Raw genomic sequence first — 13023 nt, 5'->3', positions numbered from 1 at the left:
AATACTGGAGTGGGTTGGCAAGCTTTCCTCCAGAATACTAGAAGTAGAAAGTGAAAGTTGTTCAGTTGTGTCTGACTCTGTGATTCCATGGACTGTATAGTCTATGGAATTCTCCAGGCCAGAATACTGGAGTGGGTAGCTGTTCCCTTCTCCAGGGATCTTCCCAGTCTAGGGATCGAACTCAGGTTTCCCACATTGCAGCCAGATTCTTTATCATCTGAGCCACCAGGGAAGCCCAAGAATACTGGAGTGGGTAGCCTATCCCTTCTCCAGTGGATCTTACCAACTGAGGAAGTGAACTGGGGTCTCCTGCATTGCAGGCAGATTCTTTACCAGCTGAGCTACTAGGGAAGCCCTATTAGAGGTGGACCTCTAATTTAATTTCCTGCTGATAATTGTTAAGAACATTTTAGGAACTCAAAGAAATCCAGGAATTAAAAAAAAACAAAAAACAAAAAAAACTACAGACTGTTATCCATAATTATTCTTTAATAGCCCCAAGTGTACAACTTCACTTGGTGAGAGCTATATATTCGCATGTCAGATTGTGGTTAAGTGTAGTCGCTCAGTCGTATCCGACTCTTTGTGACCCCATGAACTGTAGGCCACCAGGCTCCCCTGTCCATGGGATTATCCAGGCAAGAATACTGGAGTGGGTTGCCATTTCCTTCTCCAAGATTGTGGTTAGTCCCTCACAAATGATAATCCTCTAGAAATGCCAATAGACTACAGGAAGTTAATGACTTTCCTTTTTTTTTTTTCAATTAAAGTATCTGATCTGTGTCTTGCATTCAACTAATTTTGGACTCAAAATCATATTTAATGATAAATATTAGAGAATTGTTAGCACAGTGCTATTAACTCTGTTATGGAAATTTGATCAATAAGTCAAGATATGACAACAATTATAAAAATGAAAGTGACAAAATGTATCACTATTTGAGGAAAATGAAACTGCTAAACTGTTAGATTTAATGAGTTCAATGAAATAATTGTATAAAAATTGATCATATAAATATATTTCATTTTCCTATATTTAGTAAGCAATTTAAATATATAAAGGTAAAACTATAGCATCTACACATTGACTATGCAAGCCTTTAAAATGATTACCTTTATAAGTTATATATTACAGCTATATGAAGAAAACTATAAAATTTTATTAACAGGTACAAAAGATCTAAAAATTAGAAAAACAAAGATTTGCTTAGAGCTTGACCAAATGATTCTAATGTTCACTTAAAAAACTGAAAATATCAAAGAGATAATATTTTGAAAATCCAAACTAATGAGGCTAAACTTGCTATGAAAGATTCACAATTATGAAAACAATCCAGTAGTGAGAGACAACTGGACAGAAATCAATAGAACAAATTAAATAGTCCAAGAATGGATCTTAGAATATAAAGGAAGTTACTACAGTAAAAATGAGGCAATATCAATTAATGAGAACAGTACATGAATTCAGTTAATGATATTAGAAAAATTGGTTGTTATTTAGAAAACATCATTTTGATCTTAGCCTGATATCAAACTAAATAATAAACTGCAGATGAAGTAGAGTTACAGGCATTACAATGCATTACAAATTATATATTTTTAAAATTTAGAATAAAGATACATGTGAATATTTCTTATACATATGTAAGGATGATTTTATTATGTTTAGAAGTGATAGAATACACAGTAAACTTGAAGTCAATTAAATATTAATACCATAAAACAAACTATAAAACAACTAGAATAAAATACTTGTAGCTATTTCTGATTTTCAGATAACAATTTCTTATCTAAATGATAAAACATATCACAAGTAAAAAGGTTTCAATGTGAATGTATATAAAATAAAACCAAAATAAACCCTAATGTATATATAATAAAATAATTATTCTGGGAGAAATATTTTAAAACAAATGTTAAAATCTTAATATATATATATGGAGTTGTTGTAACATTTAAGCCAAAAATCACTAAAACTAATAAATATGAGCAGGTAACTCAAAAAGCAAAAAGCAAAGGAAAAAAGGAAAGATATATGCATTTGAATGTAGAGTTCCAAAGAATAGCAAGAAGAGATAAAGAAAGCCTTCCTCAGCAATCAATGCAAAGAAATAGAGGGAAACAATAGAATGGGAAAGACTAGAGATCTCTTCAAGAAAATTAGAGATAACAAGGGAATATTTCATGCAAAGATGGGCTCAATAAAGCACAGAAATGGGAGGGACCTAACAGAAGCAGAAGATATTAAGAAGAGGTGGCAAGAATACACAGGAGAACTGTACAAAAAAGAACTTCATGACCCAGATAATCACAATGGTGTGATCATTCACCTAGAACCAGACATCCTGGAATGTGAAGTCAAGTGGGCCTTAGGAAGCATCACTATGAACAAAGCTAGTGGAGGTGATGGAATTCCAGTTGAGCTATTTCAAATCCTAAAAGGTGATGCTGTGAAGGTGCTGCACTCAATATGTCAAAAAATTTGGAAAACTCAGCATTGGCCACAGGACTGGAAAAGGTCAGTTTTCATTCCAATCCCAAAGGGAATGCCAAAGAATGCTCAAACTACCACACAATTACACTCATCTCACAAGCTAGTAAAGTAATGTTCAAAATTCTCCAAGCCAGGCTTCAGCAATACGTGAACCTTTAACTTCCAGATGTTCAAGCTGGTGTTAGGAAAGGCAGAGGAACCAGAGATCAAATTGCCAACATCTGGTGGATCATCGAAAAAGCAAGAGAATTTCAGAAAAACATCGATTTCTGCTATACTGACTATGCCAAAGCCTTTGAGTGTGGATCACAATGAACTGTGGAAAATTCTGAATGAGATGGGAATACCAGACCACCTGACCTGCCTCTTAAGAAATCGGTATGCAGGTCAGGAAGCAACAGTTAGAACTGGACATGGAACAACAGACTGGTTCCAAATAGGAAAAGGAGTACATCAAGGCTGTATATTGTCACCCTGCTTATTTAACTTATATCAAGAGTACATCATGAGAAACGCTGGGCTGGATGAAGCACAGTCTGGAATCAAGATTGCCAGGAGGAATATCAATAACCTCAGATAGGCAGATGACACCACCCTTATGGCAGAAAGTGAAGAAGAACTAAAGAGCCTCTTGATGAAAGTGAAAGAGGAGAGTGAAAAGGTTGGCTTAAAGCTCAACATTCAGAAAACTAAGATTATCATGGCATCCGGTCCCATCACTTCATGGCAAATAGATGGGGAAACAGTGGCTAATTTTATGTTTTTTTGGACTCCAAAATCACTGTGGATGGTGATTGCAGCCATGAAATTAAAAGATGCTTACTCTTGGAAGGAAAGTTATGACCAACCTAGATAGCATATTAAAAAGCAGAGAGTTTGCCAACAAAGGTCTGTCTGGTCAAACCTATGGTTTTCTCAGTAGTCATGTCTGGATTTGAGAGTTGGACTATAAAGAAAGCTGAGCACCGAAGAATTGACGCTTTTGAACTGTGGTGTTGGAGAAGACTCTTGAGAGTCCCTTGGACTACAAGGAGATCTGACCAGTCCATCCTAAAGGTGATCAGTCCTTAATACTCATTGGAAGAACTGATGTTGAAGCTGAAACTCCAATACCTTGGCCCCCTGATGCGAAGAGCTGACTCATTTGAAAAGACCCTGATGCTGGGAAAGATTGAGGGCAGGAGGAGAAGGGGACGACAGAGGATGAGATGGCTGGATGGCATCACTGATTCAATGGACATGGGTAGACTCCGGCAGTTGGTGATGGATAGGGAGGCCTGGCATGCTGTGGTTCATGGGGTCACAAAGAGTCGGACGTGACTGAGCGACTGAAGTGAATTGAACTGAACTCAAAAAGGGGCTTACAGGTAGTATAGTGTAAAGAAGGAGCTTGCCAATTCAGGAGATGCAGGAGATCTGGGTTTGATCTCTGAGTCAGGAAGATCCCCTGGAGAAAGAAATACCAACCTGCTACAGTATTCTTGCCTGAAAAGGTCCATGGACAGAAGAGCCTGCTGCTGCTGCTGCTGCTAAGTCGCTTCAGTCATGTCCGACTCTGTGTGACCCCATGGATGGCAGCCCACCAGACTCCCCCATCCCTGGGATTCTCCAAGCAAGAACACTGTGTTGCCATTTCCTTCTCCAATGCATGAAAGTGAAAGTGAAAGTGAAGTTGTGTCCGACTCTTAGCAACCCCATGGACTGCAGCCCACCAGGCTCCTCCATCCATGGGATTTTTCCAGGCAAGAGTACTGGAGTGGGGTGCCATTGCCTTCTCCAACAGAGGAGCCTGGCGGGTCACAATTCATAGGATCACAAAGAGTTGGAAACAATTGAGCAACTGAATACATACACACAACTAACAAAGAAACAAATTCAGGCTGGTAACAATGTTTATTTATTTATTTTATTTTGGGGCTCCAAAATCACTACAGAAGGTGACTGCAGCCATGAAGTTAAAAGACAGTTGCTCCTTGGAAGAAAAGCTATGACAAACCTAGACAGCATATTAAAAAGCAGAGACATTACTTTGCCTACAAAAGTCCATCTAGTCAAAGCTATGGTTTTTTCAGTAGTACATATGGATGTGAAAGGTGGACCATACAGAAAGCAGAGTGCCAAAGAATTGTTGCTTTTGAACTGTGAATTTGGAAAAGACTCTTGAAAGTCACTTGGATTGCAAGGAGACCAAACCAGTCAATCCTAAAGGAAATCAACCCTGAATATTCATTGGAAAGACTGATGCTGAAGCTGAAACTCCAGTACTTTGGCCACCTGATGCGAAGAACTGACTCATTTGCAAAGACCCTGATGCCGGGAAAGAGTGAAGGCAAGAGGAGAAGGGGACAACAGAGGGTGGTATGGTTGGATGATATCACCAACTCAATGGACATGAGTTTGAGCAAGCTCCGGGAGTTGGTGATGGACAGGGAAGCCTGGCATGCTGCAGTCCATGGGGTCGTATAGTCAGATATGACAGAACAACTGAAATCAACTGAACAAACATTTAAATTTTCAGTTAAGATCAATAACAAACTTTTAAAGTTCAACTTCAATAATTGATCAGTACTCACTATAGGTTCCAAGATCATGAAAGACAAATATTGACTGAGACACCATCACACACACGTGGAGACTAAGCAGACATACAACTGATACAATGTGGGATCTTGGACTGAGTCATGGAGCAAAATAGTGACAGTACTGTGAATATTGATGAAACTGGAATAAGTTCTGTAGTTTACTTCATAGTATGGCATCACATGTTAATTTCCTGGTTTTGATCACTGAATATACCAGGGTTTTAGTAGTTAATAAGAACAACCGGGTAAACGGCATCTCATTTTTGCAAGATGTCTGTCCTATTTTTGCAAACTTTCTATAATTCTAATATATTATTTCAAAACACAAAGTTAAAAATTAAATCATCGTGTGACTAAAGGGGAAGGAAGAAAGCAAAATAAGAAGTGTTGTGTGTTACCAGTAAAAATAAACTACAAAGTTTTTCTCAGAGAAAAAATAGCTCAATTGCATAAGAAACAAAGAATTACAAACAAGAATTAAACCCTATGGTTTAAGAAGTTTACAAAAGAGTACAGGAGCCTGTCTAGCCTGAAATCCCATGTTTATGTTTCTTTTCCCAAGCAGAAGGGAGTAAAATTCACATCCTATCACTAAAGAAGAAGATTTCCCCCTTTCAACAGTTTTGTTATTTTCATAGTAAAACATTCAATAAACAGAAATTTGCATACAACAGTTCCCTTGGCAACCAGGGAAGCTCATATTTTCTGCTTTTGGATATATATTTAATTTCCTAACATAGTTTTCCCTACAATTTCATATTCATGTTATGAAATACTTTTTAAAGTAGTATTCAAACTGAATATGATGTTCTAAAAAGATTTAATGTTGTTTCCTATCAAATGGCAACATAAGACTCTGAATTATGCAAAAACGAGAAGGCAATGGAACCCCACTCCAGTACTCTTGCCTGGAAAATCCCATGGATGGAGGAGCCTGGTAGGCTGCAGTCCATGGGGTCGCCAAGAGTCAGACACGACTGCTCGACTTCACTTTCACTTTCACTTTCATGCACTGGAGAAGGAAATGGCAACCCACTCCAGTGTTCTTGCCTGGAGAATCCCAGGGACAGGGGAGCCTGGTGGGCTGCCATCTATGGGGTCGCACAGAGTCAGATACAACTGAAGCGACTTAGCAGCAGCAGCAGTATATAATAATGTTGTGCAGAGGGCTAATTAAAGAGGAGGCTGATATACCTAATCACATATCAATAACTGTTCCTCAGAATATCAATCAAAAGTTTGACTTAGTAATGATGGAGATGCTCAAAAATAGTGACAGCCAGATTTCTATTCTCCATGGTGATTTTACCTCTAAACATATTAGGTCCAGCCTTTAAGTGGTATAATTTGAACAATGATTTACCTCAGAAATTGGACATCACCTTTCACAATGAACATGGGAATTCAGCAGTTTCTACAGGATGGGAGTTTCTGATACAAATACAAATATAGGGAAATATTCACAAATATTCCAGGTAATTCCAATCATTCAAAATATTTTTGAAAACAAAAAAGTAGACTCAAAACTTCAAGAATGTCTATAAATGAGGCTTTGATTTCACTTATAGATATTGCAGAGGACTTTCCAGCTGACTCAGTGGTCAAGAATCAGCCTGCCAATGCCAGAGTCACAGGAAACGTGGGTTCAAACCCTGGGTTGGGAAGACCTCCTGGAGGATAGAATGGCAACTCACTCCAGTAGTCTTGCATGGAAAATTCCATTGACAGAGGAGAAGTGTGACAGGCTCCAGTCCATAGGGTTGCAAAGAGCCAGACACAACTGAGCACACACATGCACAGAATTGTTGAAACTTGAGGAACAAAGAGATACATGGTAGTCAGGAACTGGGGACAAGAGAGGGACCAACTGTAAAAGGGCAGCATGAAGAAATTTGGGGGGATGATGGAATCTCTGTATCTTCATTTTGGTGGCAGTGGTTACTTGACTCTATGAAATTATCTATCAATTATCAAAATTAATAGAACTGCATACCAGGAGTAAATTTTACTATATGAATATTAAAAATATATTTGAAATATTTTACAGAATATTTCCTCTCCTCATCCTCCTCAACCTTTTCCTTCTTCCTCTTCTTCTCTCCTCCTCCTCCTTCTTCTATTTCTTCTCCTCCTCCTCTTTGCCCTCTAATCCCCCTCCTTCTCCTGGTCCTTTTGTATCTAATTTGCTTCCTTTGCCATTAGAAAGAGTTGGCCAAAAAAAGCACTTGGCACCAAAAGACCAACATTTGAACTTTAACTCTTCCGCTACTTGTTGCACGATGTTAAAAGCGCATTTTAACTTCTCTGGTACATTATAAAGAAAGTGAGTAATAGAATCGACACCCCACCCATAGCATTGTGTCTGGGAACTGTGTGAATTTACTGATGTAACAGACTACTAACATTATCACGTTTTATATGACTATAAAGCTCACTAAAGAGATATAAAAAGTTTTAATTCACTGAAGATTACAGGGTCTTAAATTCCTTACAATTTTATTCTCTATTTTGAACTCTTGATTCCATTTTGGGAGACAGCCTCTTTGACATTTCCTTTTGGTCCATCAGCTACGATCTATAAATTAATTTCCTGTCGCCCATCAAGGATCCTATGGGTTTCCCTTTTACTTCTGCTATTTTGCTGATACTGCTTACAGGACCTTTGCCTTAATTTTCACTAAAAGTACCAAAGGTGGAGGTGTTGTACTATTGATAATTCAAAGTTATTCTCTCTTTTTTTTTTTTAAGTGTAGAGCTCAGTGAATTTTTTTTTTTTTTTTGGCAAAACCAACACAATATTGTAAAGTTAAAAAATAAAATTAAATTAAAAAAAAAAGTTATTCTCATTTAAACAAAAGCAAATGACCAAGAACCATCTCTTGAGCTTGAGGGGATTGAGGGATTTGAAGCAAACCCAGATCTCATGTAGGAATGTCTTGTTGGGCTCTTTCCCCTTAACATATATGACTAATTATAAGTGAGATTTGGAGTTAGGGCTGGTAACAAGAGGTATAAGCAGACTACGTGCCCAATTGTTAACTAAGTTTAAGTCATAGATGGTACACTGAAGTGGAAGAGTCCCTAGAAACTACCTACCTACCAGTTAGATGAGTATCTTCTACTAATAATTTTATTCTATTACAATCGCTGACTCTATTGTTTTGCTTTTGCATCATTTGGCTTCCCATTTTTCCATATTCAGAATAAAATTTACTTCTGAAAGTCCTAGCTATCCCTACTACCTCTTTCTTACCTCTCTAATATGAAGTGGCAGTTTCTTTTTGTCATGTAACTTTCCCTTTTTCAAATTCTTTCTCACTTTTGTCTGCTAGTCTCATTTTGAGAAGTTTGCTCTCTACTAATGATGCATTCCACTCATCTCATGTGTCCCCGATCAAATACTAAACAATGAGCATACACAAACTATATATATATATATATATATATATATGAGTGTGTCTATATATGTATGCTGCTGCTAAGTAACTTCAGTCGTGTCCGACTCTGTGCAACCCCATAGACAGCAGCCCACCAGGCTCCCCCGTCCCTGGGATTCTCCAGGCAAGAACACTGGAGTGGGTTGCCATTTCCTTCTCCAATGCATGAAAGTGAAAAGTGAAAGTGAAGTCACTCAGTCGTGTCCGACTCTTTGTGACCCCATGGACTGCAGCCCACCAGGCTCCTCCGTCCATGGGATTTTCCAGCCAAGAGTACTGGAGTGGGGTGCCATTGCCTTCTCTGCTATATATGTATATATTTAAATAAATAAAACACTAGTTAAATCCCATCAGAACAAACTCCAAGAGAGTGATCCAGTAATTTCTCATTTTCGAAATGTGCTGAAATGATTATTTCCTTAATGATTAACAACAATTAAAGTAGTATATCACTTTATAGTTGACAAGCTGCAATCTATAGTTATAATTACATCATGCTTACTATAATCTTGTGAGATCATTCTTTTTATCTCCATTTTTAAAATAGTAACATTGAGTCTCAAAAAGAATATGAGAATTTAGGATTGCATGGAGGAGACAAGGCAGGGAATTCCACTCCTAATCTAATCTCAAAACACATGCATCTCCATTCTTTCCACTTCTTCCTCAATCTCATTCACTTAACCTACCATTAACCTTTATTCAAAGAAAACAAAGTAAGTTCTTCCAGTTTCCCTTTGTAGAACCTGACACAGGCCAGTGATATTCCCAGCTCTGCCCTAGCACATGGTCCCCTGCTCCTGCCCCAACTATAATACAGACCAGCAGTGGCCATGGTATATTAGATAGTTATGTTGATTCATTTAAAAACAAAGGCCTCCAAAAACATGGAAAACCTATAAACTGGAGAATCATTCTTTGAAAAACTAGGTTGACAAAATGGCAAGATAGGAAGGATATGTTGACTTGATAACACAATATAATTTTTAACTAAAAAAAAAAATGTATCATGGATTAGCAGATGCAGAAGCCCAAGTAACTTAAGACAATAGTAACCATCTCTATAACACATATCTATTATTATTATTTATTCTGGTCAGTCACATAACCCATCTCATTTGACTCTCAGAAGGGAAAGGATTATCTGCCCACTTAAAAATAATGATACTGTAGTAGAGTAATTTGTCTGAAGTCACACAAATAGAAAGGAAAGCATTAAGTACTATAATTTATGCCTTTTCACTCCAATTTTAGGATCCTTTCACAAAGCACACTGTCTTCCCTAAGAGGAGAAACAATAAGTCAAATATGCATTAGTGAGTCTTAACATTATTGTAATACTAACTAAGCAATTAGGATCTAGTGTAGCTCAGTCAGTAAAGACCTATCTGCAATGCAGGAGATCAGGGTTTGATCTCTGGGTCAGGAAGAGCCCCCCCGGAGAGGGAAATGGCAACCCCCTCCAGTATTCTTGCCTTGGAAATCTCATGGACAGAGGATCCTGTTGGGCTACAGTCCACGGAATTGCAAGAGTGGGACATGACTTAGCAACTAAATCACCACCATCAGTGTAAACTTTAGAAAAATTTACATAATTTTTCTCATATATACACATGTGGATTTTGCATATAATACAAGTGGATCTCATAGACCCCCTAAGTCTCGATGAAAATATGGACTCTGAGGAAATATTATTCTGCTCTGGAAAAAATCTGCAGAAAATAATAAAATACTATGATTTGAGATTTTAGCGAATGGATTATTTTTTACTATCAATCCTTTTCCCTCAGTCTCAATCCCTCAGTCTTTCAAACCTATGCATTCCATTTGCACGACACTGCTTTCCTCTTATAGTTATTAATCAGCATGCTTTTCAAGGTTATTTTAAATTACTGACACACAGTAGTCATTGGAAGTATGAATGTTGATGATTCTATGGAAAAACATTTTCATAAATCAAATCATAAGCAATTTAACTACGGAGGTTGTGACTAGTTCTTTTTTGGTTGTTTTTTCTTTCCTTGGGCTGTCATATATTGCAGCAGACATTCAATGTTTGTTAAATGAAATAATAATTAAAAAAAGGGGGGGCAGCAATGGATTATTCCCACTGCAGTGAATAAACAGAGGCTGTGAGCTTCTACCCAGGGAGCTAAGTACACAAATGTGATAAGTCTGACCTCTACCACAAGCACCCTTTCCTTCCCTCTCCTGACTATGATCTGGTGACATTCAACACACTCAGAAAATCCTCTAGTACCTTTTATGTATTCTACCCTCAGTTCAGTTCAGTTCAGTTCAGTCGCTCAGCCGTGTCTGACTCTTTGCGACCCCAATAAAAGCAGTTACCTGTGGGTCCTCTCTCTCAATTAGTTCCCCCAGCTGCTTGGTTGCACTGGTCCCTCAATGTTCCCACTACATGACTACCTCATGGTGTGCAATGCCTCTCTCTCTCTCTCCAAGCTGTGAATATGATAAGTTTTGTTTTCCTAAACCTCTTTCTTTTCTCTTCTTGCAACCGTACCCGACTAACCATCTCATAAAAATGCAAAACACGCTCAAATGGTTTCACAAAATCCTCATCTGCTGCACCCAATGACACAGCAAGTCAAGACTGACACTGGCATGGAATCCTGATTGTCCCAAGCCTCCGGGAGACCATGAGTGAGTAACAAGGGAAGACACACAAGGTGAGACCCTTTCAGCACTTGACCTGTGAGGTCTCTCTGCCTCCTGAGTATCCACTTTACCTCCAAACTTCAGGCATAGCTCTGTATTATCTCAATCATCTCCCATATTCTAGATTAAAACCTAGATATACACAGGAAAAACTCACTCCAGAGTGGGAAAAAAAATGTAAAAGACACAAGCAAGAGTCAAAGAAAACAGCTATCTAAAATAAAAGCTAACTATTTTTCAGTTCAATTTCCATTTAAAATTCCAGGGATGAAATAAGGATAGCAACTGGCATTGTAGCCTAAAGAAAGTTGTTCCTCTAAGGTGCACTAATCATCAAAACCAGAGATGGAAGTGACTGCATAAGCCATTTATTTCTTCCTCAAGGCAAGCCAGAAATACACCTTATAGTTTCCTTCCTAAAGTACATACAGTATTATCATATCCTGAATAGAACCATATGCCATAATAATTCATATTTTATGGACAAGACAGAGGTTAAAAGTTTGAAGAATAAACTTTAGACTCAGTATGCTTCATTATATCTTTCTTTAATTTTTTTAACAATTGAGCACTACAAGGAAGGAAAATTTTATGGGACGTATGATGGCTGAGTTTTCCACTAATAATAAGACTCCTGCAAGCCCTTCAAACACTATTGCTGGTTGTAGTTAAACGGCAACTGACAGTTAAGTGAAAGCACATATTCCATTTTAATATGAGTGCTTCTGTACATCAGGATAGTGTTTGACAGTTTGCAAAAATTTAACGCATATAATTTTGATATTATGCAAAGTAGCATGTTTGAAGTGTGGTGAAGGTTTTAAGACATGCACATCTTTTAGTTTGTTGGTTTTATACAAAGTGGCCTCAACTCACAGCAAACTGAATTATTGTCTGAAAAGCTACCGGCCTTGCAGATAGATTGAAATTATATCTATCATACTATATGCAAAAAATGAGTTAACCAACATGCAATCCATTCAACAAATACTTATTGAGCATCTACTCCATAGCTCCTATGTAAGAGACATTTGAAAAGCTCCATTTGGTGACTCGTGTAACCTTTAGGGAAGCACTAAAATCTGCATTCTACACAAGTTCTTCATTTTTTATTTTCATATCCTATTTCCTTTAACCTTATTAAGAGTGCATTTTCACCAAGAGGGTGGGAATAAAGACAAGAAAACTTTACTGCCTACTCAGCAAAATGTTTAAAATCTCAGTCCAATAAAGGGTCCTGAGAAGCTCACAGCTGGCTTCAACTCAGTGCAATTACGGAATGAAAACAGTGTTTTTGTCAAAGCCTGCTTAAAAGTTTCCATGCCTGACTTGCAAATACTTAAAGGAAGTAATAGCTACTCTGCAACCTGAAAGGTCCCAAAGACCTGGGTCAATAGCTCAGCATCTGGTCTGGTCACTGTTTACCTTCTATTAACATTTTAAAACTTAAATGAAGTAATTTCTCTCAATTGCTTTTATATGGCTTTATATGTCCCCAAGGACAGAGAGAGACAATCTGCCTTTATTGGCCATAAGGACAATTTTGAATTGTTAAGTGGAAAGTAATACTTTAGACTTCATGATCACAGGAAGTTCAACTTTTTGAAATTTCTCAACAAAAGAAAGTAATTACTTTGTTTTGCTTACCTAGTTTTTTGGTTTGTTTTTTTTTTTTTACAGTTTAGAATCACATAACACAAAACACATTCCTCAAAGGGAAATATGTTAATGTTAAAGTCTGTAATTGCCTCAATGTCATCTGGCAATTAACTGCTTTTAAATACCATAAACTGGCCCCAATTTTCCCAATGCAGTGGTTGAAGCAGTGCAG

The 13023-nt window shown here is 37.6% G+C and overlaps 1 protein-coding gene across 1 annotated transcript in view; it reads right to left on the bottom strand.

Annotated features, from left to right (window-relative positions):
* The window catches only part of P3H2 (prolyl 3-hydroxylase 2), a 179382-nt gene that overhangs the window by 82846 nt on the left and 83513 nt on the right, over positions 1 to 13023 (bottom strand).

The sequence above is a fragment of the Bos taurus genome, chromosome 1 (assembly GCF_002263795.3).
Source record: "Bos taurus isolate L1 Dominette 01449 registration number 42190680 breed Hereford chromosome 1, ARS-UCD2.0, whole genome shotgun sequence".
Taxonomy (NCBI): Eukaryota; Metazoa; Chordata; class Mammalia; order Artiodactyla; family Bovidae; genus Bos; species Bos taurus.
The sequence above is the reverse complement of the archived record's forward strand: the minus strand, read 5'-3'. Positions and strand labels throughout refer to the sequence as shown.